Below are 24,502 nucleotides of genomic sequence, written 5' to 3'. Positions count from 1 at the left end.
TGGTGGGAGAACATGGCCCCAGGCCCACCAAAGGCTCCATTCCAATTTGTGGAAGTCTCTGTTAAAGAGAAGCCCCAGACTAGAATAGCAGGGACTATTGTAAATCTATATTGAGGTACATTTGCAGAGCTGTAGGAGGGAGGGTTGACCAAAACTTACTCTTGCTCAAGTCAGCATAGTTAGTTCTTCATTTTGAATACAAAATTTACAGGCATATTAAAATTAAAAACCAGTACTTAATCTTCATTGGAATAATCCCTAATAAACTCTAAACATGAAATAGTTTAGAAGTAGCCTTTCCAGGACCAGTGCTTTTTCCAATAGAAATGTCTCCGTCCTCGCCATTCCTCACTGCCCATACTAACCATATTGACTATTACTGTTAATATAGTCTTTATCAACTAAAGCAAAAGAAACCTCCTTACTACCATTAGAATACTGACAAACTAATATAATAGATATCAGGTATATACCGAAGAGTCCGAGCTAAATGCTAAGGTTCTGTTTTTATTACTTTACCCTAATTCTCATATCATTTCATGGACAGGCTAAAGTTAAATATTTACAACATACATGGTTAAAGAGTGCTATAAAATCAAAAGCCATACAATTGCAATGTCAACGATTCTCATCTCCTGTGAGTCTAATTGCCCACTTTGTGAAAGATAGTTTTTTTTGTCAATTTGAATTTCTGTATTGATTCACTTTAACACCTGCTATTAACAGCCCTGGCATTTCTGAAATGAGTTATCTCTCTGCCATGCTATGATAGAGATTACACTATGTATCAGCTGCTGTATTTCAAAGGAAACATCCTTTAAGAGGAAGCTCTTTTCATGTTTATAGGTTTTTTGTTGTTGTTGTTTTTGTTTTTTTTAAATGAGGCTAAAATCAGCAGAGGAACAAGAGGTAAAACAAAGACCAAAAAGTCTGACAAGGAACGGATACAAAACACTGGTTCATGGCAGAACTAACAGAAAACAGGTTTTCAATGTGCCTAGATAACTCATCAGAATATTAGAGTCCAAAGTCACAGCCAAGGACGTACATAGATTGTAGACCCTATGAATGTTGAAAATTGTATTTATATTATATAAAATTACAACAATCCACCGCAGGGTTTCTTGCTTCTTTCTCTGAAATTGCTGGTCTTGAGCCAGTATGTTGGAATGGATGGACTGGTATGTAACTAATTGTTAACCCCGCATTTTATCCTAGGTTAGAGCTGATTTCTTTTGGTCCAGAGCTCCAGAACCTGTAGCACTCTCAGCTCCAAGCACTTTTTACTCATAAGAATAGGAAATGGCATGGCTAACTCATGCCAATACCCTTTTTGTTGTTGTTGTTATTGTTGTTGTTGTTGTTTTTAGGCCTTCTAGGACAAAATCCAGACCTCAGAATCCACCCTGACAAGATAGGCAGATTAACTTCACCTACCCAGGTAGCAGAACTGCTGTGAAGTCCCTGTGCAAAGCATATTCAATAGGACTTTATGCAACATGCCCCTGACTCCCACACCTTGCCCCAACTTACAGGGTGGGGAAAAAAGAATAATTGGAGGTATACCTACCTCCCAGAACTGGAGGAGACCTTGAAAGGTCATAGAGTCCAGCCCCCTGCCTTCACTAGCAGAACCAAGTACTGATTTTTGCCCCAGATCCCTAAGTGGCCCCCTCAAGGATTAAACTCACAACCCTGGGTTTAGCACACCAATGCTCAAACCACTGAGCTATCCTGACAGAAGAATATACTGTTACCTATATTTCCCCAGTTTGCCCAGGTCCTACCCTATGTGAGACCCCTATACAGCCATCCACATCCAGTCTTCTATTGTGGTACTACTGTCTGGGAGCTATGAGGCAGGGGCTTTGTTTGTTCCTTAAGGCAAATATGAAGTATTAAGTATTATTATTATTATTATTTTATTATATAGTACATTTAATGGACACATTTTCTTATTTAATTAAAAAAATTAATAAAATTATGTCATTCCTTCATCCTCCTCTCCCCTACCCCCCAAAAAAAGTATATAAAGAAACTCTCAAGAAGTTAATAAACTAGTAGAGGTCTTGACCCACTTAGCACCATTTAAACATACCTTGGATTCTCACTCTGATGTCAACAGCTCTTCTCTATGAAAATTTATTTCCATGGAAATGTGAGTTCTCTTTCATCTGGCACTTGCTATACACACTGGGGACACTCCAGAGCAGAGGCGGCCAATCTGTGGCTCCGGAGCCATATGCAACCCTTCAGAAGTTAATATGAGGCTCCTTGTATAGGCACCTACTCCGGGGCTGGAGCTACAGGTGCCAACTCTCCAGTGTGCTGGGGGATGCTTACTGCTCAACCCCTGGCTCTGCCACAGGCCCTGCCCCCACTCCACCCCTTCCCATACCCTCCTCTGAACCTGCTGTGCCCTCACCCCCCGAGCCTCCTGAATGCCATGAAACAGCTGATCGGGAGATGCAGGGAGGGAGGGTGAGGCGTTGATCGGTGTGGCTGCCGGTGGGTGGGAGGCGCTGGGAGGTGGAGGAGCTGATGGGGGGCTGCTGACGTATTACTGTGGCTCTTTGGCAATGTATATTGGTAAATTCTGGCTCCTTCTCAGGCTCAGGCTGGCCACCACTGCTCCAGGTGCTAATGTTTTCTATTTAATTTATCAAGAGTTTTTGGTCCTTTTTCTGCTGCTGGATTCCTGAATTGGAAATGTTGGTAAATGACACATTTCGGTCAACATGTTCCCTTGAATCAGACACTGATCTAAGCTTTTAGATTTTGTTCCTTCTTCACAAACACCTTTTATTCTTTCCTGCACTCAAGACTTGCCTAAGGAACTTGATTAGTGCCCCTGAATGCATCAGCTCATAGCAACATCTGCATAGTTCCCAGGTCTCACTCCCAAGGTCTGGGTGAGGTTGGGGGAAAAGTTCCTTGGGGGCTGAAGCAGCTGCACTCATAAGGCTAAAATGCAAGCTAAAGTCAATGGGAAGTCTACCTGAAGAAGTGCTGCTGGACTACATCTCCAGTGGTAAAGAGTGTTTATATCTGTGCAGCTGCTTTGAGGTGCTTGTGGGGAGTTGATGATGAAAGACTGTCTACCACTCAGGGCACTGGATTGGCATTCAGGAAAGCTGGGTTAAATTCCCAGCTCAGCTACAGATTTCTTGTAGAAAATGCTGGCCCTGTTGAAGTCAAGGTGAGTTTTGCCATAGGCTTCAATAGGGCCAGGATTCCACCCTTTTAAGGGAAACCCACTTACTCTAATCTATCTTGCCTCTGTTGCCTATTTGTAAAATGAGGATAATACTTCCCTAACTCACAGTGCTGTTGTGAAGATGAAATCCATTAATGATCACATGCTACAGTTGGTGGCGATGGTTTATAAAAGTAGCTAGTTAGGGAGACCCTCTGCTGTATATTTATACAGAACAAAGCTTTGTGACATATAGACAACGAAGTGTTCTTTACACTGTAAAGATATCAGTAGTATCAAGGATCACTTGTAATAGCAGCCACTGTGACCCCACACTGCGAAAGTGCTCTGTCTGAGATGATAGGCTTGTTGTGTCTCTCACACCATTTTCACACTAATATATCACTCTATTGACTCCTCTGGAGTTATTCTTTATTTCCACATGTGTAAAAGTGTGAGAGGAGGACCATGCAAGGTATCTTAGCCAGCAAAAATTATGTCAACACTTCATCAAAAATCCCACCTGACTCCCAGCCCAGTGTTCTACCCATTATATTCCATATCTAATTCCATAAATTAAATATAGTTGACTAAATTTTCTTGAACGAGTGACATTGTACATACTGATAAAGAGAGCCCAAACTGTGCAAACACATACATTGCAACTAAAATATTTCTCAGTGAAAACTATGGGATAATTGGTCCCATAGCATGAAAAAGAAAATAACTGTTCACTTTCAGACTATGAAAGATGATAGCCTATATTATGTTCACTATATCTATAAGCAGTTTCTTGATGGATATTTATTGGCAGTTAAAAGCCAGGATGCAGTCATTTGGAATATTGCTGACACAACCATATTTGCACCCATCTATGAACACTCGACAACATATCTTATAAACATACCAAATGCTAATTCACTTCAATTATTTTAATAAGTAGCTCTCAGATTTTGGGCAATAAAATTATGCTTGCCTTTTGTTCAACCCTAGATCCAAAGTGCAGGTTAATTACATATCTGTGTTGAAAGTAGTCAAAGGTAACAATAAAATATTATTTTTATGCAGCTTCTTTCAGAGTACCATATTATTGTGACACTGTAAGGGCCATTAATTAGCCTTCATCACTGTTAGCTATACACTGTATCCCCATTTCAGAAGAAATTCTTCAAATTCTACCTGTAAACTTCCCTTTCACAATTGTCTCATTTTCCATCAAGCATATGCTTGGCTTTATTTTTAAATTTCCAAAGTACACCTGGAAGATCCTCTCTGAGCACAGGTGTATGATATGAAAAATAATTGCACAACTTGCAGATATTCCAGCTATCCAGATTTCTAATGTTTCTCTCCCCACACTCCTTTTACTTGCAACTGAAGCCAAAGGAAAAAATAAACATGATTTAAAAGTATGGAAACATGGAGACATAGATAGGAATAATATTTTATTTCAAATTAAAAAGAATAAAAGAATGTATGATTTAGAATGTGTGGAGAATCCCATCTTTTTCAATTAGCATGAACTGTAAATGCTAAAAGCTATTCACTAGGAAATATTTCTGTAAGAATACGTGGTTTTGACCACAAGAGGGCACTGTCGCCTCAGAAAGGAAACAGGCAAAGACCTTAAGTCTGTCAACGGAAAACAGAATCTTAAAGATATCAATGACTGCTCCTTAAAATGATTTGCATAAACACAGCAATGGCATGATGCATTCTGTAAGTATATTGACATGGATGCTCCTTCAAGAGAATGTACTACAACTTTAAGACAACCCAAATCCTATGTGATAGAAATGTTACTAAAGTAATGGTGCCATCATAATATCAGTAATTGAATATAAACTCCATGTAAATTGTTAATGAGAAAATTGTTGTACTATGGTGGCAGACCTTACTGTCATTTTCCCCATAAATAACTAAATTAATGGGCAATAGGTCCATCAATAGTCATTAGCCAAGATGATCAGAGACATCCCATGCTCAAGTTGTCCCTAAACAACTGCCAGAAGCAAGAGGACAGGGAACTGATCACTCAAAATTGCTCTGTTCTGTTCATTCTCTCTGAAGCATCTGGCATTGGCCACTGTCAGATGACAGGATTCTGGGCTAGATGGACAAACAATCTGACCCAGTATGGCCATTCTTATGATCTTAAGAGATACATTCTTGATTTCTTTTATTGTTAACACCACCAAAAGAATCTACTTCTAGCGTACAAAGATTCCATTTCATACAGGGTTTAAAGAATTAACTGATTAGGCAAAATACTGGGGTTTAATGGAAAAGGCATATTTTGTTATTTTTAAGATCTATTATATGAAAATATCTTCACTATATAAAGGGTTGGCTTTCATGAATATAGCCTTTCAATTCGACATGATAGTTATACTACCTTAATCAAAGCAATCCTGGGCATCACTCTGAATAAAACTTTTAGCCAAGGTAAAGAAACAAGTGTTAAGTGACTACAAAGGTCCCTCTCTTACTTATTTCCCAAGACCTATATATGGTTTTCTGCAGGAATTTTCTATATTTATGGGGAAGCTGGTGGGAACTCCATAACTAAGGTACTACTGAAAAATGCAGTTAGAGAGACATCTTACCTTATGGTGGTTTTGCAAGAAAAACAAAATTGCTATTTTCCAGACTCTCACAATTTACAAAAGTGATGCAGATTTAATATCTGTGAAAAATGTACACGATTCCACTGAATAAGTTAAAGTTTAGAAGCTGTTCAAAATGACCCATTTCTGATTCTTATAAGTTTTATTAAGTTCTTAGGGTTCCGCTACTTTAATACCTTTAAAGAGGTGAAGTGTCAAATTTACCATGTGAAGAGATATTGATAGTATCTTCTCTAACATAGCATGCTTTTGTTTGCATTTTTCACCATAACTTCTTTCATTTCTGGCAAAGCATTTGATGATAAATGCACATGATGATGGATGGATTTTAATATAAATGGGACCGTGAAGCTACAATGAAAGTGATATATAATGCATTTAACCAGGGCCACTGCCAGGATTTAAAGAGCCCAGGAAAAAGAGCCCACCAGCTGTTCCATCCGCACCACACCACCAAGTTGCAGACCCTACCATCAACCCTACAGCCCCATCTTACCCTTAATTTTGTTTCTGTCCCTCACAGTGATTTTAATTCTGTTCCTCAGTCAAAAATGACTATTTTTCTTACTATTTCCATGCTTCATTGTATTTGTTCATTCATTCATTTTCCAATTACACAAGGACTAAACAGTTTAAAAAAGAATTAAAACATTCATCTGCTGCTACAACAACAAGAACAAATAATAATAACAGTCCCTTTCCTTGCAGTTGTAAAGCTGCCAAACTTCAATAAAAGACCAAACAAATTTCTGGTTTTGGAGAAAATACATTCAACATTAATATCTTAGGGGGGGGGGTGGAAATCTGCTGCAGTACTGTAGATAGTTGCTTAAAACAAAACAAAAGCCCTCAGAACCTCTGAAATCCTACAACCGAATGTTAAGTATTTAGTGTGTCTGTTTGTTATATAAGGGACAAGGCAAGTGAGTTCCATTCCTGTCCATTTCAAAACCATGATTATAGTTCGATTATGTAATGAACTAAAACAACATTAAGGTTGACATGCATCTGACGAAGTGGGTATTCACCCACGAAAGCTCATGCTCCAAAACGTCTGTTAGTCTATAAGGTGCCACAGGATTCTTTGCTGCTTTTACAGATCCAAACTAACACGGCTGCCCCTCTGATACTTAACATTAAGGTTTGCACTGTAGTAGATTTATAGAGGATTATCTCTGGGATTCAGCTATCCACAAGCCTGGTTTTCAATTTACATTCCAAAAGATGAATTAATCCTAATTACCTTCTACAACATGAAGAGAGAGAGAGAGGTTGGGGGGTAGTGTTTTGTTATTAAACAAATTGTGTGTGTGTGTGTGTGTGAGTGAGAGAGAGAGAGAGAGAACAAACACATTCTGATCATGGAGAAAAAAAACTGGTTTGTGCTTGTTTTTGTAATGACAACCCCAGAAGATGAAACTACTGCAAAATTAGAAGAATCATATGGCTATCCAAAGAAATGAAATAACTTTACTGCTGGCTACCAGCCTGACAAGTCATGGAGTTTTGTTCAGTCCATAGCCACTTATTTCAACTTGGATTTTGATACCTCATTTCATTTCACAGATGGTGTTCCAATATCATTTAGTTTCTAATTATAGGATGGACCACTGTAATGATGCCAGACAGTAGCTAAATGTCCACAGGTTTCATTAGTGGAACTCTCCTTTCTCCCCTTTGAATCTATGGGAACAAAACTCAACCATAAGAATTCACTGTGGCCTGAAAATTTTGGCACATTAGGGGGTCTCATTGTGGTGTGTGTTTTAAATAGTCCATATCTGAACACTAAAAATTTGAATAAATCTTGAATGTGGGTGGCTTTGCATTGTCCAAACAATTTTCAAATGCAATTCTGTCAGTCTTCCTTTCCCCGTTTGGGATGTAATTAAAAACAAACTAAATCTTTTATTCTGAAAAGCAGCAAAGCAACTGAGCTGGCATTACCAAGCACTTTCCAGCAAAAACAGGAGGATTTTTCGTGTGCAGGATTAATGTGCATGTGTGACAGTGGCATTGATGTAATAGATTGTAACCGCTCTAAAGGAACCGTTCTGTGTAAATAATCTGCAAATTAAAGAACCTTCTGCTTGGTATATATAATAATGAAGCAAATAACTTAGCAAAATAAAATAAATGCACATGTATATGACTAACATCTGCAGTTACAGCAGGTAGAATAAAAATAATATGCCCAGATTTTCAAAACAACTCAGCATGTAAAGGGTGGAGTTCTTTTGCAAATCTGGCCAGATATGTCACATTGGGTCCTCAACACTTTTGAAAAACTGGGCCTTATTTAGATGCCTAAATGAAAGCTGTTCTCTGTAAACCTGGCCCTGTGAGTGGGTGCTGAACCTGGCCTTGATTTACTTTCAACATTTTGACCAAAAGAGTTATCATTATAAGTGTGAAAGCTCCAAAAAATAGCGTGATTGTGAATTTGCGTAAGGAAAAAATATTGTCCAATGATATAATCTTGCATAGTTAGAAACTCTGAGGTGGAGCTCTAACCTTGCTGCTGTTACAGGGAGGCGATGTGGCTGGATGGATTATTGTTGTGGTCATGTATGGATGTTTCAATGTTTATTAATTTATTTACCTATCGCTGGTGGTTTAGATTGGATACTATGCTAGGATTATGCAACTGCATGAGATGGAATTTGTAAAGATGCTATTAATTTAGTCATGATAAAAACATAACCATTCCTTTGGATAGATAGTGACAAGGAAAGAAATAACCTAAAATGGAGGATTTTTTAAAAATTGGTTGGGAGGGTGTTGGATGAAGACAAATTATTAAGAGACCGTATTATGTGGGAGGTTTTGCATTTATAGACTTCCTAGACAAGAATGTATTTTCAATAAATATTTGAATGACAAGAGGGAGGGAGTCCACTGCACTGAGGATATGGAGATTATTCTGAGTACAGCAGCATGCTTGGAAGAAGGCATGGAGGTAGGAGTGGAACAAACAGAGCAGGAGAAGACTTTGTAGGGGTCCAGTTGTATCTAGTTCTTGCATCTGGGAATGGCACATTGGGAAGCTTCTTAAACATAAATTTTCCCAGGCACAACCTTCCACATTCTTGCCCAAAACTTCAGGAGAAGGTGCTGTAAAATAAATATAATGCTGATCTCCACAACAGGAGAAATCAAATTAGCTAAAGCTTCTGTTCCAACTAACAAACCACTTGCATCTACTGTCAGCAAAGCTCCCAAAAAACAGCATTACTGTTGAATGAGCAGAATTTTGGGCATGCCATGGGCAATGATGTGACCACTGATGAGTGGTATAGTTCATAGAATGTTGCCTTATGAATTCTCTTTAAAGTCTTTGTGGATTGTCTGTGATATGGCAAAGGTCAGTTTGAAATTCCTCTGAAAGACTTTCATTCTGGGAGAGGAGAGAAATTCAAGGGTACTGAGCATTAATTTTTCATCTTTATATTTCTAGTTATTTTCAGAACCAAGAAACAGCGTTATATAACCTACACTACTGTAATAAAACCAGATTTTTTTTCTGTTTTTCCCTCAACAGAGTGGAGTATATGAAATGGGAAGTCAAGTTCTATAGGGAGGGTACAGATTGTACAGATTTATTCTGTCTGAACCCCTAGCAGGAAGTACCACTAGAACACCAGCATCATGCTTCCACAGAATGCACACAGAAATCACTCGAATGTTGGTCTTATAAACAAAGAGCCAGGAAGATTCTGGGAAGCAAGGAGGAACATAAGATGCTTTATTGCTTGAGTGCCTGCATTTAAAAAAAAACAAAGAAACCTCAATATCATTTATTTTTGGCTTCCTTTAAATATTTTAAAAGATTGCATCAGTGTTTCACTGGAATTTTTGTTTTAAACCCCCAGGAAACCAATCAAAACTACCAAGAAATGACTAAAACTCACCTGGGTATGAGATCCTGGAGGGCAAAACATCAAGGAGCAAAAGTATTTCAGATCAAAACCAACTTTCTCCAAAATTCAGCATGATCAGCTCCCAACTGTCAGGCACCTCAGAGAACCAGGGCAGCTCAGTGATAAAAGGAGACGAATTTCAGCATAAGTACAGGAGCCAAACAAAGCTAGAGAAAGTGAAAAGTGGATTGGTTTCTTGGGGGAAAACTACTGTAAGGAGGCAGTGTGGCCTAATGAATAGGTCTCTGGACCAGTGTTTAAGAATGCTGAGTTCTAATCCCTCCTCTGCCACTGACCAACTCTGTGATGTTGAGCAAGTCACTTCATCTCTCTGTTCCTTTACTGGCCCTGTTGTTACTTCAGAATATAAGTTCTTTGGAGGAAGGACTATCTCTCATTATGTGCTTGTGCAGTGCCTGGTAGATTGGTGTCCTAAATTACATGGTATTTTTTACTGAAAAATGTTTCAGCTAAAAATTTTTGCCCAGCTTTTGTGAGGAGGAGATTGGTTTCCTGGCTGCCAGGACTAAGGGCAAGGGCTGTCTGTACTTTCTGCATTTGCTTTTGTGTCAGCGTTCTAGGGAAATACTCATTAGTGAATTACATCCGTTATTGGTATATGCTGAAGAACTGTGAAGCACCCACTAGGACATCCTTTAAGTGTGTACATTAGTCTTCATTAGACATAGAAATAAGCTCCCATGAAGGAAAGAAAGATAAGAAATCACAGTCTAAACAGCTTAGAGGCTGGTAGTTTCTTCTGTCAGAACCTTCCTCAGGCCAGTTATGTCTAACAACTAAGGCACAGAGGCAAGCTTGAATATCAGAAACAACAATCTTTTCCCTGTTCCAGCCAAAACCAGGTATTTTAATTAACCCATGTCTGCATTTTTGTCTAGAGTCTCACTTGAGCATGAGGAACAAAGGTGTCAGATAAGCATGATAAAGATGCAGACACTAAAAAGAAGTTGGCCACAGTGATTTTTGTGGATCCTCATCTCCTGGACATTGCATGTCTTTGTAACAGAAAGACATGATGGAAGGGTCAGGGAGAAAGGAATGATAATACTTCTACTTCACTCTTAATGATTTAGTGGTTTTCTGGGTAATATCAGAGACCACGAGACTGAAAGAGTGAGCAAAGCAATTGATAATATAATGGCCTTCAGAGCCATTATGTAAGAACTACAGAGCTGGAACCTGGGAGGCTTTGGGCCACTGACACTTCTGCATCACCACAGGAGGATTAGGCTAGGCTCTCTGCTGGGCTCAGCAGGAAGTAGCACCTAACAGGACCCGAGTGGCAGCCCCTCACAGCATACTGATTGGCCGATAGCAGTATTTAAACCAGTAAGCCATGAAGCAGAGCTTTCTGAGGAACAACACAGACTGCCTGCCTGTCTCTGCTCCATACCAGGCTTGTGATAGACCCTAGGTTTGGCTTTTGACCCTGTATTGTCCTCAACTTCACTATTTGACTGCTGTCTGTAACCTGGCACCTGACTGTGATCTATTGGTAACCTGATCCTGCCTGCCTCCTGAGGCCTGATTCTTAGTTTGCTCTCTTGCCTGTCTCACATTGTGATCTCCTGGTACCTGATGGGCCTGACTTCTGCTGTGACCACTACATATGACCCGCATCCCAGTTGTGACACATTAAGTGACTTCAGCTATTGGACCCATTGTTAGAGGCAAGGAAAATAGCCTAAACTTTCCATATTCTAACCACATTCAGAAGGTTGTCCGATATGTACTGGGGAACGTGGACTTTTACAAGGTGATCATGTTGTGATTTTTTGACCAAAAATTTTACCCTTAGCAACTGTGAATGTATATGAAAGTTCATAACATGTCACAATAATCTTTTTGTCTGCCTGAGAATTAACCTTGGAGAATAGGTCAAGTTATTGTCAATAAATAAATGTTGTGAATGGGTGCAAGAAAGCCAGAGAGAAAAATGGAATTAATCCAAACAAAAATGGCCTATTGATGTAAGTCAAGAACTATGGTGAGAGCATTCTTAGTAAGCAAGAAAATGTGGGAATGAAGTTACTTATACCAAGTTTGGCCTTATGGAAATGGATTTACTTGGTGGACAAAATAATGAGGATAAAATATGCCACCTGTTTTTACTCCTTAAAAAGAGACTTTTTAAAAAATCATCTTCTTTTCCCATGTCATTCCCCAACCTTACGGCATTACAACTCATGTAGACTCCTCTCAGATTCCTTGACTTCAGGTCAGAAGGATCAGATCAGGCTAAGGGATTTTTTTCCAAGAGAAAGGCCAGCTTGCCTTGCTCTTGTTTAAGGACTTTGTTTTCAGCTGTGAGTGGTGAATGTCATCACATCTAGTTCTCAGCGCATCACTGGGGATATTTAGTTACCCACACTGCAGAGACACATAAGATCCGGTATTGTTCTCCCATCTCATATTTTATTGTTTTCTGCCTCTTTTCATCTTTTCTACTAATTCTCTCTCTCATTGCCTTGGCTTTTCATCATATCCTGAAATCCAGGCCTGCCATGTTTAAAGAAAAAAGATCAAACCAAATGATGTCCTTTACCATAATGTGAACCAAGATCCAATCAGCAGGCATCAAAGTAAACTTTCCAGCCCAAAGCATCCATTCATAACCAACTAGTAGTCCAATGTTCCAAAAACATCAGCAAAAGCTGTATTTCACCCATCTTTTTTATCCTGTGTCTCCTCCACCTTTTGTCTGTCTGTTTCTTAAAAACAGGATAAATGAATGCCCTCCACACATCAGGACTGAGAGTAAAATTAACACATTCCTTTTCATCAAAGAAAGGTTATTAATGAAAATAAGAAACTTTATTATTTTAATTCAAAAAAAATAAAAACTTCAATTGGGTGCAAATAAGGTATGTGTTGCATAATCACCCAACCACAGTTTCAATATAAATGCTGGTTTTCATTTCCTAGGGGTTTTTTTTGTGTGTTTAATCAATCAACTTTCAATTTATGGATTCATAGATTCATAGACTCTACTGGAAGGGACCTCGAGAGGTCGAGTCCAGTCTCCTGCCCTCATGGCAGGACCAAATACTGTCTAGACCATCCCTGATAGACATTTATCTAACCTACTCTTAAATATCTCCAGAGATGGAGATTCCACAACCTTCCTAGGCAATTTATTCCAGTGTTTAACCACCCTGACAGTTAGGAGCTTTTTCCTAATGTCCAACCTAAACCTCCCTTGCTGCAGTTTAAGCCCATTGCTTCTTGTTCTATCCTTAGAGGCTAAGGTGAACAAGTTTTCTCCCTCCTCCTTATGACACCCTTTTAGATACCTGAAAACTACTATCATGTCCCCTCTCAGTCTTCTCTTTTCCAAACTAAACAAACCCAATTCTTTCAGCCTTCCTTCATAGGTCATGTTCTCAAGACCTTTAATCATTCTTGTTGCTGTTCTCTGGACCCTCTCCAATTTCTCCACATCTTTCTTGAAATGCGGTGCCCAGAACTGGACACAATACTCCAGTTGAGGCCTAACCAGCGCAGAGTAGAGCGGCAGAATGACTTCTCGTGTCTTGCTCACAACACACCTGTTAATGCATCCCAGAATCACTGTTTGCTTTTTTTGCAACAGCATCATACTGTTGATTCATATTTAGCTTGTGGTCCACTTGAATGAATGTTTTTGTGTGTGGCCAAATAACCAAGTAAATCCAAGATCTCTGTAAAAAATAAATAAATAAACATAACCCTATCACTGTTTAATGTTGGACAGTGCAGCCCATAGAGATAGTGCTTGCTTACGTTTATATAGAAATGTGTTGAAATGTAAGTAGGATCAAAAATCGATTTCCTAAAAATAGGCTTGACAATAGTTAAATGGGACCTGGTAAAATTAATGCAGTAAAGTGGGAGAGCTCAGAGGCAAGTTAGAGATAAGTTAGGATATAACCCCAGGTCATGTTGTAAACATGCTCTGGTACTAAGTGGTTTTTACAAATGTTTTTGCATTTTTCTAAACATTAACAATTTACCTATCTATATTGATAGTTATTGATTACCTCCCAATAATCATTTCATTTTATCATGCAAGTACAAGTTAAGCAAATGAGCATCACAATATAACCATAGACTGCACTATTTTATAATAAAGGGTTTTTTTAAAAATGTATAATTCATTGAGTCATTCATAGTCCTCCAATAAATTAAATTATCTGTAACTGCCCTACAGGCTCGACCCTTAAAGAATTCAGTTTGGTTTTCCTTTTCCTTTTGTAAATTACTAATTGGGAACACGTGCATTGAAAGTTACATAGAGAAAGAGTTTATAAACACCTTTACCTCTTGGGCATTTAAGAACACTATGGCTACAACATTTCTGGCGCTGTGACTCTAGGCAATGATAAAACTGATCTGCTTGCCAAGGAAGGTGCACTAAACAGATTGCCGCAGGAATTTACATGATCTGACCAGGCATCTCCTGTAAAATTCCAAGCAGGAACATTCACTTGAGGTCAGGGAAAGAAAGCACAAGCTACTTATGATGCCACTGCTTTCACTTCTGCAGGTGGGAGTCAGACAGAGCTGGTATGACCTTTATCAAAGATGACCCCAAAAAGGATTTGGTCCAGGCCCAACTGAATGATCCAAAGGTATCCATTATGTCCAAGATCCTGTTAAATATTCTATTAGAGATAACAATGGGAAACAAAATCCAGCACTGCAAACAATGTAATTCAAAAGTCAGACTTAGCATTAAAAAAAACCCAACCACTGTTTATAAAAACCAGGCAAAATTAATCAGGATGGTGCCTGGGTTCTGGTGGTGTCACCGAGCAGAGAACTTAGTGGTGGGTAAAGAACAACAGGAGAGCTGGTAGGAGCGCCCCTGAGCAATCAACCACTCCAGTGAGCTGTCAAAGACAGCTAAACATGAATGACCCCTGTACAGCTAGGGGGAAGCAGGGACTGTACTTGACATGGAGATCTCTGAGACACAATATCTCTTGGGGTTATTTCTGGGCTGATGCAGCTTATGCATGACTCCTTGCTGAGGGCTGTGTCTAATTTGCACCACCTTAAACAACTTTTCAGAATATGTCCTCCTCCAATCCCCAACGAATCTCAGTTATACTCCATGTCTCTCTGCTCACATTTGTGTTACTGCTGCACTGTGACTCAATACCATCTTGCTGCAGCAAGCTGTAGCTGTTTGTGACTATCAGCATGAGTTGATCACACCTGAGCAGTTCACTGAATCAGTCTATGAGCTCCACTCTGTCCCTTATCTTATGCAAGTTTTGTGTGTGTGTGTGTGCTGGAGTTGGGAGAAGAAGGAGACAACGTCCTTTTTATCAATGAGCATTTGTCAGTGTTCACGTAATAATAATATCAGTCCTGGTGTTCTCTGCTCTTACTCTCACTCCCAATATGCAACCAAGTGCAGTTTGTATAATATGTATCACTGAATTCTACACTGTGTCCTTCCTATAGTCTAGCCAAATGCAGTGGTGAAAGTAGAAATCATTTCTTGCTGGTACTGCACTCATGGACACAAGGAAGGGCATGTGACCTCCCCACATGACCCTCCATGTGACTCCTCCCTGTCCCACCCATAGTCCAGGCACCCAAACAGATGCAGTTGTAAAAGATTCTTTAGGCCTCTGGTACCACCTGTACTTCCAGGTGTCATTGAGGATCCAGCAGCACCCCAAATTGAAGACTTCTTAAATGAAAGGAGGCTAGGAAGGACAATCACCCCATTTTCCCTTAACACACTATCAGTGCCTCCCTTACGTCCAAACTAAGCATCTGCCAGCTTTCTTTTATCTAAGTATTGCTTTCCACCAGTCACTAGGAAAGCAAAGATGCTGCGCCATCTGGGTTTGATGGAAAAGAGGCCTAGAACTGTGTGTGCCATGTGCATTTTGACAGAACTACAGCTCAAATTGTTTTATTATTTTCCTCAAAATGACATACAGGAGGGGCAATCAAAATCAGCCTGGCAGAATATGCATGACAACTGTCTCTGGACAGATAAACAATTGATTGAAATCACATTCTGTGATCTCCTGGGGCCAAATCCTGTTCCCATTGAGATCAAAAGGAGTTTCGTGATTGAGTTCAATGGGAACAGGTTTTGACATTTGGAAAGGAAAGAACAAAACCACTCAAGCAAGGGCTGTGTTGCTTATACCACAGGTATCAAAGGCTGCTGACTCATGTGAGAAAATCAGCAGACATTTGATCTTTGTCCATTGCAAAGGAGAAATCAGCAATCAATAGGCTAAAACAGTCTCTGTACCATCTCCAACTCATAAGTCCATATGCAAAGGATCAAGGAAATATGAAGGCTCCAGATTACCTTTAAGTCCTCAGTCCCTTGGTTAGAATGCTCCTATTAGCATATGTTCATAGACCAGAGAATGGAGCAGGAAAGAGGCCAGAGGAGGAAAGAGACAAAACTGAGATGTTTCCAGGCCAGGGCCTTTTTGACTTCTGCCAAGTGCCAAGTAAAGGGAAATCTGTTCTTACTGTGAGACGGTGTTTGGATCATATGGGCAAGTTACATGTCCATCACCCCCACCCATATTCTAGTTAGAATATTCACAAAAAAAGTCCATTAAGTGTAGACAAGCATTTTCCAGGGTCCATTGTGAACTTAGTGTTCCTTAATGGGTCATTCAACTTGACTTGTCCCTTCATGTGCTAGCTAAATACCTTGTGGGCTTTACCACAGGAGCAAACATGTAGTAAACACAGCTAATATTCAAAACTTCAGATACCAAGATGAATATAGATGCATAGAAATAGCATAATCATAAGTACCAGCTATTTCACCTCCATGACTATTCCCGAAAAGAGATTCTGAAAAATCACACCACGCACCTCAGAGCCTATGTGCCAGCACCATGCCCCACTGGAGCTTTGTTATCTGTTATGTAACAACAGAGATGAAGCCAGTGACATGACTCCATTTAGCTTAAAAGGGCAAGGTTAATTTTTAGCTGTTCAGGTGTGACGGCACCTTTAGTCCATGAGGGCGTCCTGGCTGGCACACATTCAGGTTAATGGGCTTCAGTGTTCCTTTGCAGTTAATTTTTTAATGTTCATAAACCTGGTATGTGCTGAGGCGGCTTAAAGCATAACACAGGTTTTTAGTTTGCAAATCTGTGAACCTCTGCCTCTTTGAGAATGTATTAATTATTATTATTATTGCTGGTCATAACGTGGGAGGGTCTCCTCTCTGCCCTATGCTCATGAGGTTATGTATGTGTCTTGTAGCACTCATCTGAACACCAGTTGGAAGGAATTTTTTTTCAGTAAGTGTGGACTGATTCTTTTCTCTTAGAAGGCATTCAATTTTTTCAGGTTTACACTGATTAACACAGAAAACAATTGGGGCTGTTAAAATTTCTTCAAATTCTATAAAAATTTAAGTTCAGCTATATTTTCCAGTAAAGTGATGAAGTGGGTGTTTGTATATACAAACATCAACATGCTTAACTACTCACTCCCCCCCCCACCGCCGAATATGCAGTATTTCAGACTGTTTATATGGAATATGGGAGTTCGGTGAGGAGCCATTTCAGCATATGTATTACTATTAAAAGACAAATTTTAAGTAGAACTATATCCTAAATTGCATTATTGTATTGTACCCAAACACTGCATTTCAATGGGAGATTCAACTTCCTTTATAGGGACAGAATAGACTCCTGAAACTCTTACCACAAAAGTGGTCCATAGACATGCAAATAGTAAGAGTTCCTGAAGTTTGTTAGACTAGTTTGGCTGCAAAGAAGAATTCTATATACACTGGGGACAACACCTGATAGCAGAACTGGGCTAACATCAGAATCCAAACATCCTCTGGTCAGTGCAAGCAGAGGCCTGCCTCTACTGATTTGGACTTGATGTGATGCAGTATGAATATCATGGATAATTCAGACCAATGGGGAGAAACAGAATCAAAAACACTGTTTAAACACTTTCCGTCCCCCTGCCCCACCACTCTCCTCTTGAGGACGCCTGACCAATTTAACAACACAATACACATACTAAGAAACTTAAACAAAGCCTTTGTTTAAGTTTGTTATCATATGCATTATGCTGTTAAAACCATGTAAGGAATGAATGCCCTCCCTAACCATGCTCTAATCCTTGAAGGAGCAGAACGCAGCCCCAAGTCTTTCCGGTATCCCATACCCCCTAAAAATCTCTTGCCGGTACTGCGTACTGGAGACTACCACCTTACATGCACTACTGGCCAAATGCAGCTTCTGTCCAAGATTCTCAGTGCTGCTACTACTTATTTCTGGACAGTGTCACCATCTCTCTTTTGCTAGAGCAAGTACTGTACTCCACAGGGTGGAAGGAATGTTTAATATTTTCAAGAGATGGATGCTGCTCGAGAATGATGATCAGGAAACAGTGCATGGCTTCTGTTTCCAACTGACACTGGCTATATAAGGAGACATGGACCCCATGAGAATGCTTCCACAGTGAGATAGGAAAACAAATTGCTGATATTCTGCTTGTCTGCCTCTGATGCCCATCCAAGTGCAAAATTATGCAACATTTTATACCGGAACCCCAAATCCACCACAGCAAAGTGACACTGACATGCAGTCTTGCATACTGGTGAGGAGCTAATGTGGCTCAGTGGCTGGGCAGGGACTTGGCATTTGGAAGGCAAGGGATCTACTCCCAGGTCACAGTGTGAATGTGATCAAGTCATTTAATCTCTAAAATGGGGATAATGATTCCCACCCACATTGTGTAAAGTGCTTTGGGATTTATGGGCAAAAAATGATATACAAGTTTTATACATTTTTTATTATTGTAATATTTCTAAATATTTCCTGAATAATAGAACCTCTCTATATAAATATCAACTGAATATAAATATTGAGCTACTTGCCCATCCTGAATATAGCTATCAGGCCAAATCCTCCTCTGGTGTACAACCATTGCAGGCATTGGCTAAGGATATTGCATGTTTCATGCAGTAAAATGTACTATAATCTCGTGAAAGTTTGAAAAATCAGTGAAAAAGCTAATAAGCAAAAATCAAAGAATAGGCATGTCAAAAATTGATTGGAACCATTTTGATTGGGATAAATTTTAAAACAATATTTTCAAACACCAATTCTAAAACGTACAACTTACCTAAAGGAGATGCATACAACCTTAGTAAAGAGTACCAAGATGTATACAGACAACGGGGACAGATCCTATCCTGTATCAGAACTCTGCTTAGATGCTTGCACAGTTCCTGATTCTGAGAGCCTGCCATGGCCATAGTGCCATTGTCATAAGGTCCTTAATGAGTCTTATGCCAGTGCAGAATAGGTGTAGTGGTAATCCATCATTGCTGCTCCCCAACACACCCACTACACTGGAAGAGAAATTTGACAGAGGTGTGGGATCAATTAACAAGACAGATGTGCCAGCAGAGAGTTTTCCTACATGGTGGGGAATTCTTTCCTGGTGACTCGTCCGTGGATTATGACCCCTGTACGTCACCTGAGTGGCACAAAGTGGCCAAAACTGGGCTGGAGATTCTGGACCTCTATGCTGACTGTCATGTAGCAAACCTTTCAGAAGCTGGACAGTGTCAGAAAGTATATTTCTCCCGCCCCACACACACACAACTGTATCAAAAAGCTAGGATATAAATATAAACTTTAGAAATAAAAAACAACTGGGCAAAAATATGCCTCCAGATACGTGTCTCTTTCTTGCTCAGAAAATGAAAGCCCCAACAATCTCAAGGTACATTGTCTTCATCTGAAGATCTTGCCTTTCCAGCCTTAATTATTTGCTGAACACAGAAAAGAAGAGAGGGAAAAGAGGAAGAAATAGCATATGAACATTTTTAAAGAATTCGCTAGTTCTTATTTCTTTTTTCTCATAGACTTTAGGGTCAGAAGGGACCAATGTGATCATCTAGTCTGACCATGCACAAATATGTCCATATACCATTACTATTTTATACTATTTTATTCATTAAACAGAACTTTTAACTATGTATGAGATTATATTGCTGTTCGTTTCAGCAGTAATATAATTATTAGTGCCTAAGAGCGCCAGTCCTGGTTCTTCTAGGCACTTTTCAAACAAAAAACAAAAAGACAGTCCCCTCCTAAAGGCCTTACGAGTAATAGTAGTGGTGGTAGCTTCTGCTCTGTCTTTTTGGTCCATCTAAGCTATGTAAAGTGCTTAAATGTGTACTTGCAACATTCCCATCACTCCAGTATCTGACTACCTACAGTTAAAGCTGAAATTCAACTTCCATTATAATTCCATTTTTCAGTTACTCTTAACTCTTTCAAATAAAACCATTTGGGGATGAAATTCCCCTGTTTAGTCTCTGCTCAGAGGTGAAATATTCTGAAAAGTGTGAAATGTGTTCAGTGTGTGTGTGTGGTCAGAGGCCTGGAGGTGACAGTCCCATCTAGTTAGCTCTGCCTGCCACCCCTGGAATAAGGTCTGGGATTAATTAGTAGAACCAGCTGGGTATGGAAGGGCTGAGTCTTCTGTAAAGAACAGCAGAAACCTGAAGAGAAGGGTATGCAAATGCCAATGCTAGGAAGCTGCAGCAAGAGGGAGAGATACTTGTAGCGATGACAGTGGGACCAGGGAAGTTGCTACAATAAGGCAGAGCTAGGTGCAGCCTGCTAGGGTAGGAAGTATCTAGAGACAACAGAAGAGTTTGACTGTGTCCGGCTTAACGTTGGGAAGAAGACTGTTGTGCTAGTTTTGAACTTTAAATTAATACAACAGCTCCTAAGGAGGGCTGTTGTCATGAAAGCCTTTGTGGAGTTTATTTAAAAAGCCTCTTGAAAGGTGAGAAGCCAAGGCAGGCCACTGCAGAACAAACTTTGGCCATTATGGGTCACTTGCCATTGGGTTGGCTATCTCCTGAGCGGCATCAGGGTCTCCCCTGCAGGAGCCTTGCTTACTCTTTACAGCCTCCTGCTGCTTTTCATAGAAGCTCCACCATGTCCAGCTAGTTCTACTAATTAACCCCACACCTCATCCCAGGCATGGCAGGAAGAGCTAATTGGAGGGAGCTGGCCCGCTCTAGGACTCCAGCCCTTAAAAGGGCAGGCCACTCTATCATGGTGTGCTTATTTACATGTTACATAAGTTCTAATTAGAAATTTTGCACAACCAACTCCACAGCAGTTAGACCACTGATGTTCAAACTAAGAAATATTGCATTCTGCACATCTGAGGAGCGGAGGGTACATGGGCCCAAATGGGACATGGATGGGCCAAGATTAGATGACTCGATGGTGCTAGTTAGCTACATAGGAAGAGCAGGTTGCACCCATGAAAGGGTACAATAATGTCCATGCCGTCCCATGCATCAAGTTGATTTGGGAGACTTTTTGCCTTAAAACAGGATTGTGCCTACCAGGCCCATCGAGCCCTGATTTTTGTAAAACACATGGGCAGTAGGATTTTGTTAGGTTATTTGCTAAATATAAGCTTTAGAACATTGGGGTGCCACTGAAGATGAGACTTTGCTTTTTGTTTCTGATCATTAAAAAACAGCTTCAGAAGTTGGGGATGCTGTGAAAAAATTCGCTTACACTAAATCTGCAAAGACTTCAAAACCTGACTAAGATTTTAGGAAGATTGGTGTATTGTATGTTGTAAAATAAAGGGAGTATATGTTTCCTGAGGGACATACTGACCGCCGCTTCCAGCAGCTCCCATGGGCCTGGAGCGGTGAACCATGGCCAGTGGGAGCTGCGATTAGCCGGACCTGTGGACAGGGCAGGTAAACAAACTGGCCCGGCCAGCCAGGGGCTTTCCCTACACAAGGGGCGTCCCAAGTTTGGGAAACACTGGTTTACAGGATAGTCACTTAACCACTATAGATTGTATTTGTAAACTGAGGGTGGTAACTAACTGGTGTTTATGTAATGCTTTTTCATCTGTAGATATCAAAGCACATTAAGGTGCTATAGCAGACTTCCAGGGATCTTGGAATTTAGTGTTTTCAGACTTCTATCACTTTTAAAAATATAATACGTGGACTCATAGTTCTGACCTTTTATCATTATTTAGGCATGTTTACAAATAAAGAAAAAACCTAATACACTTGTATTTTAAAGTGAAATGTCTCACTAGGATGGACTCTCCTTCAAAAATACCACTGCAGACTCCAGCTGAGACACAGATAAATGCCATTACTCATTCTCATTCTCCCATCAATCTGCCTAAGGATGATGTCTCCTCCGTACGTAGATTCCAAAGTAATCATGGTTTGTTGAGCATTTTGTCTTGCAGAGCCAGGTGCAAACCTTTAGCAATGTGCAAATTAATCTTGCTCACAATCACAACCAACATTTAACAGCACAAGCAAACACTGCCAAAAGGAGGTGCTGCAGAACAGCCCACTACATGATTGGTGAGGAAACTGAATAGAGGAAACTGTCAAATTTAGCTTTAACAGAACAGTTATTTATGTGCTGGGAAAGGAGATGACAAATGTATCTGGGTATATTTTTAGCCTTCTTGAGCTTTTTAGAAAGATATTGTTGCCAGGTGGAGAGTGAGCAGCTTTGGAAGAAAGAGAGAGGGAGAGAAATGCCAGGTAGAGAGTGTGAAGGAAAGAAAGAGAGAGAGAGAGAGAGGACATGTCAAACCCAGGAGCCCTACAAATTTTAGATCAAAAAATAAAGTTTATGGATGTGGGAAAAGAAATGGAGCAAGAAAAATGGCCCCAATTATGGGAGAACAAGAGGAGATGATTGCACATAGCAAGGACACAGTCAGAAAGAGATGGTTGGGGGAAGGAAGGAAGTATGATCAGAGTATAGAAAGTATAAAGTAATAGAGACAGATTGAGTCAGAGACAGTGATATGTAAAAAACGACAGAGTCCTGTGGCATCTTATAGACTAACAGATGTATTGGGGCATAAGCTTTTGTGGACGAATACCCACTTCGTCAGATGCATGGCAGTGATACGATATTCTAGAATCATACTGGCTCTAGAATAAAGGAAGAAGACAGCCTTGAGACCTTGAAGCAGCAAATCCTAAGGAAAGAATAGAACAAGAGTGTGTTTTGCTCAAGGATAATATCTCAAAAGATCCAGCTGAAGAAACATCAATATTTTATATTCATTATCATCGTTTAAGTCCTAACAGATCAGTTTAGGATGTGAAAAGTCCCCATGAGACTACAGACACCATCTTCGACTTACTGTTTTTGAGTATTCAGATTTATATTAGAAAATGAAGCTCTTCCAAACAAATACAGGCATTCACTCATCAAAATAAACATACCCAGGGAAATGTTCAGAGTCATGCAAAGTGTGGTCATGCGGGAACTTATAGCTTACATTACAATGCGAAAATGATGGCACTAGATTTGTTTTCTGGACTCAAATTGTATCCTAAAAGAAACATACATTTTGAGGTTCATATGAACCCAAAACTCACAGTGAAACTTGGGCACCCAAAATCATCGGCATATCCTAAAAAGAAATATTCCATTGTGAATACGAATCCTGACTGGAATAAAAAACAGCTTTAAAAATGTTTTACCTTGGGAAGCCTTAAACATAAGGGGAAACAGAGGAAAACTCCCTTTAGTCATTGAGAAATTGTTCAGATTTTCCTTACGGAATTAGAACAGATGAAGTGAGAGGCAGAAGGGAAATCCAACATAAACCCCAAACATGACAAATAGAAGAAGATAAAATGACAAGTACAACTATCAGCACAAGCATTATAGTCAGTGCCAGGATCATGCTGCGTCATATAATCCAAGCCCAGACAGATAACCCAAACATTATGCTTCTCCCCCATGTCATGTAGGTCATACCACAGTTTTGGTCTATTGATCCTAGAGCTAGTGGCAGCTGAGCTCACAGAACTGCTGCAAGATTCTTACTCACTTCATTAAGCTTTGGATCAGACTTTTACTTCCCCAAGTAGTCATACTGAGCTCAGTCCTGACTTGGTAGTGTTTTATAGACACTTTGCACAGCTCTGTATGGCAACAAAAGGTATGGCAGTGGAGAATCAGGTCCAATGTATTTCTTAGCCAAGAGGTTATGCATTAAGATATAAGTTAAAACATCAACCAACCAACCAGCAAAAAAGCCCATAAAATGCAACACTTGAGGCACAATTTTACAACCACTGGTATATGTGGGCACAAAATTGTGAATGCAGTTATTTGTGCTCCAATACAGATACTAACTATTCAGCTACCAAACATAGGTCAGCATTGGAGCTAAAATTAAGGGCCTAAAATTCAGTGGAAAAGAAAGTATGATGTAAAGATGAAGTCACTAGAACATCTAAATTGCAGTGTTTTATTCCAAGATGTCAATATTTTTGTGGAGGAGAAAAAATAGGGGTATTGTTATGCTGTCATAACCCAAGTTAAAAACTCTTCCTACAGTGAAGTGATCATTTCTGTACCATTTAAAAGTATAAAAAGAGGAGACACTGAAAGTGTGGAGAGGAGGGAGACTGTTTAAAATCAATACATATTTCCTACTAGACTGTTAATGGTTTTAAGAAGTAAATTCTCTCTCTTCATTCCATTACTAACATAAAAACAATTGATGTTACATCACAGAGTATAATGAGCAGCATGGTGCTATCTGCATCGTATAGTGTGCTGAAGAGATCTGCACTGAGCCTGCCCAACTCGTCTTTGAATGAGTGGAAGGACTAATGCTGCCCTCAAGAGGAGGTGGGCTGAGCCATAAGATGTGGATGCTCTTATTTGGGATGGTGGAGA

At 39.8% G+C, this 24,502-nt stretch overlaps 1 protein-coding gene across 3 annotated transcripts in view; it reads right to left on the bottom strand.

The window, feature by feature from the left end:
* Positions 1 to 24,502, bottom strand: part of GABRG2 (gamma-aminobutyric acid type A receptor subunit gamma2) — a 97,884-nt gene that overhangs the window by 14,971 nt on the left and 58,411 nt on the right. The gene's annotated exons all lie outside the window — the stretch shown is intronic.

Source organism: Gopherus flavomarginatus, chromosome 7 (assembly GCF_025201925.1).
Source record: "Gopherus flavomarginatus isolate rGopFla2 chromosome 7, rGopFla2.mat.asm, whole genome shotgun sequence".
Taxonomy (NCBI): Eukaryota; Metazoa; Chordata; order Testudines; family Testudinidae; genus Gopherus; species Gopherus flavomarginatus.
This window is presented reverse-complemented; position numbering and strand designations above follow the sequence as displayed.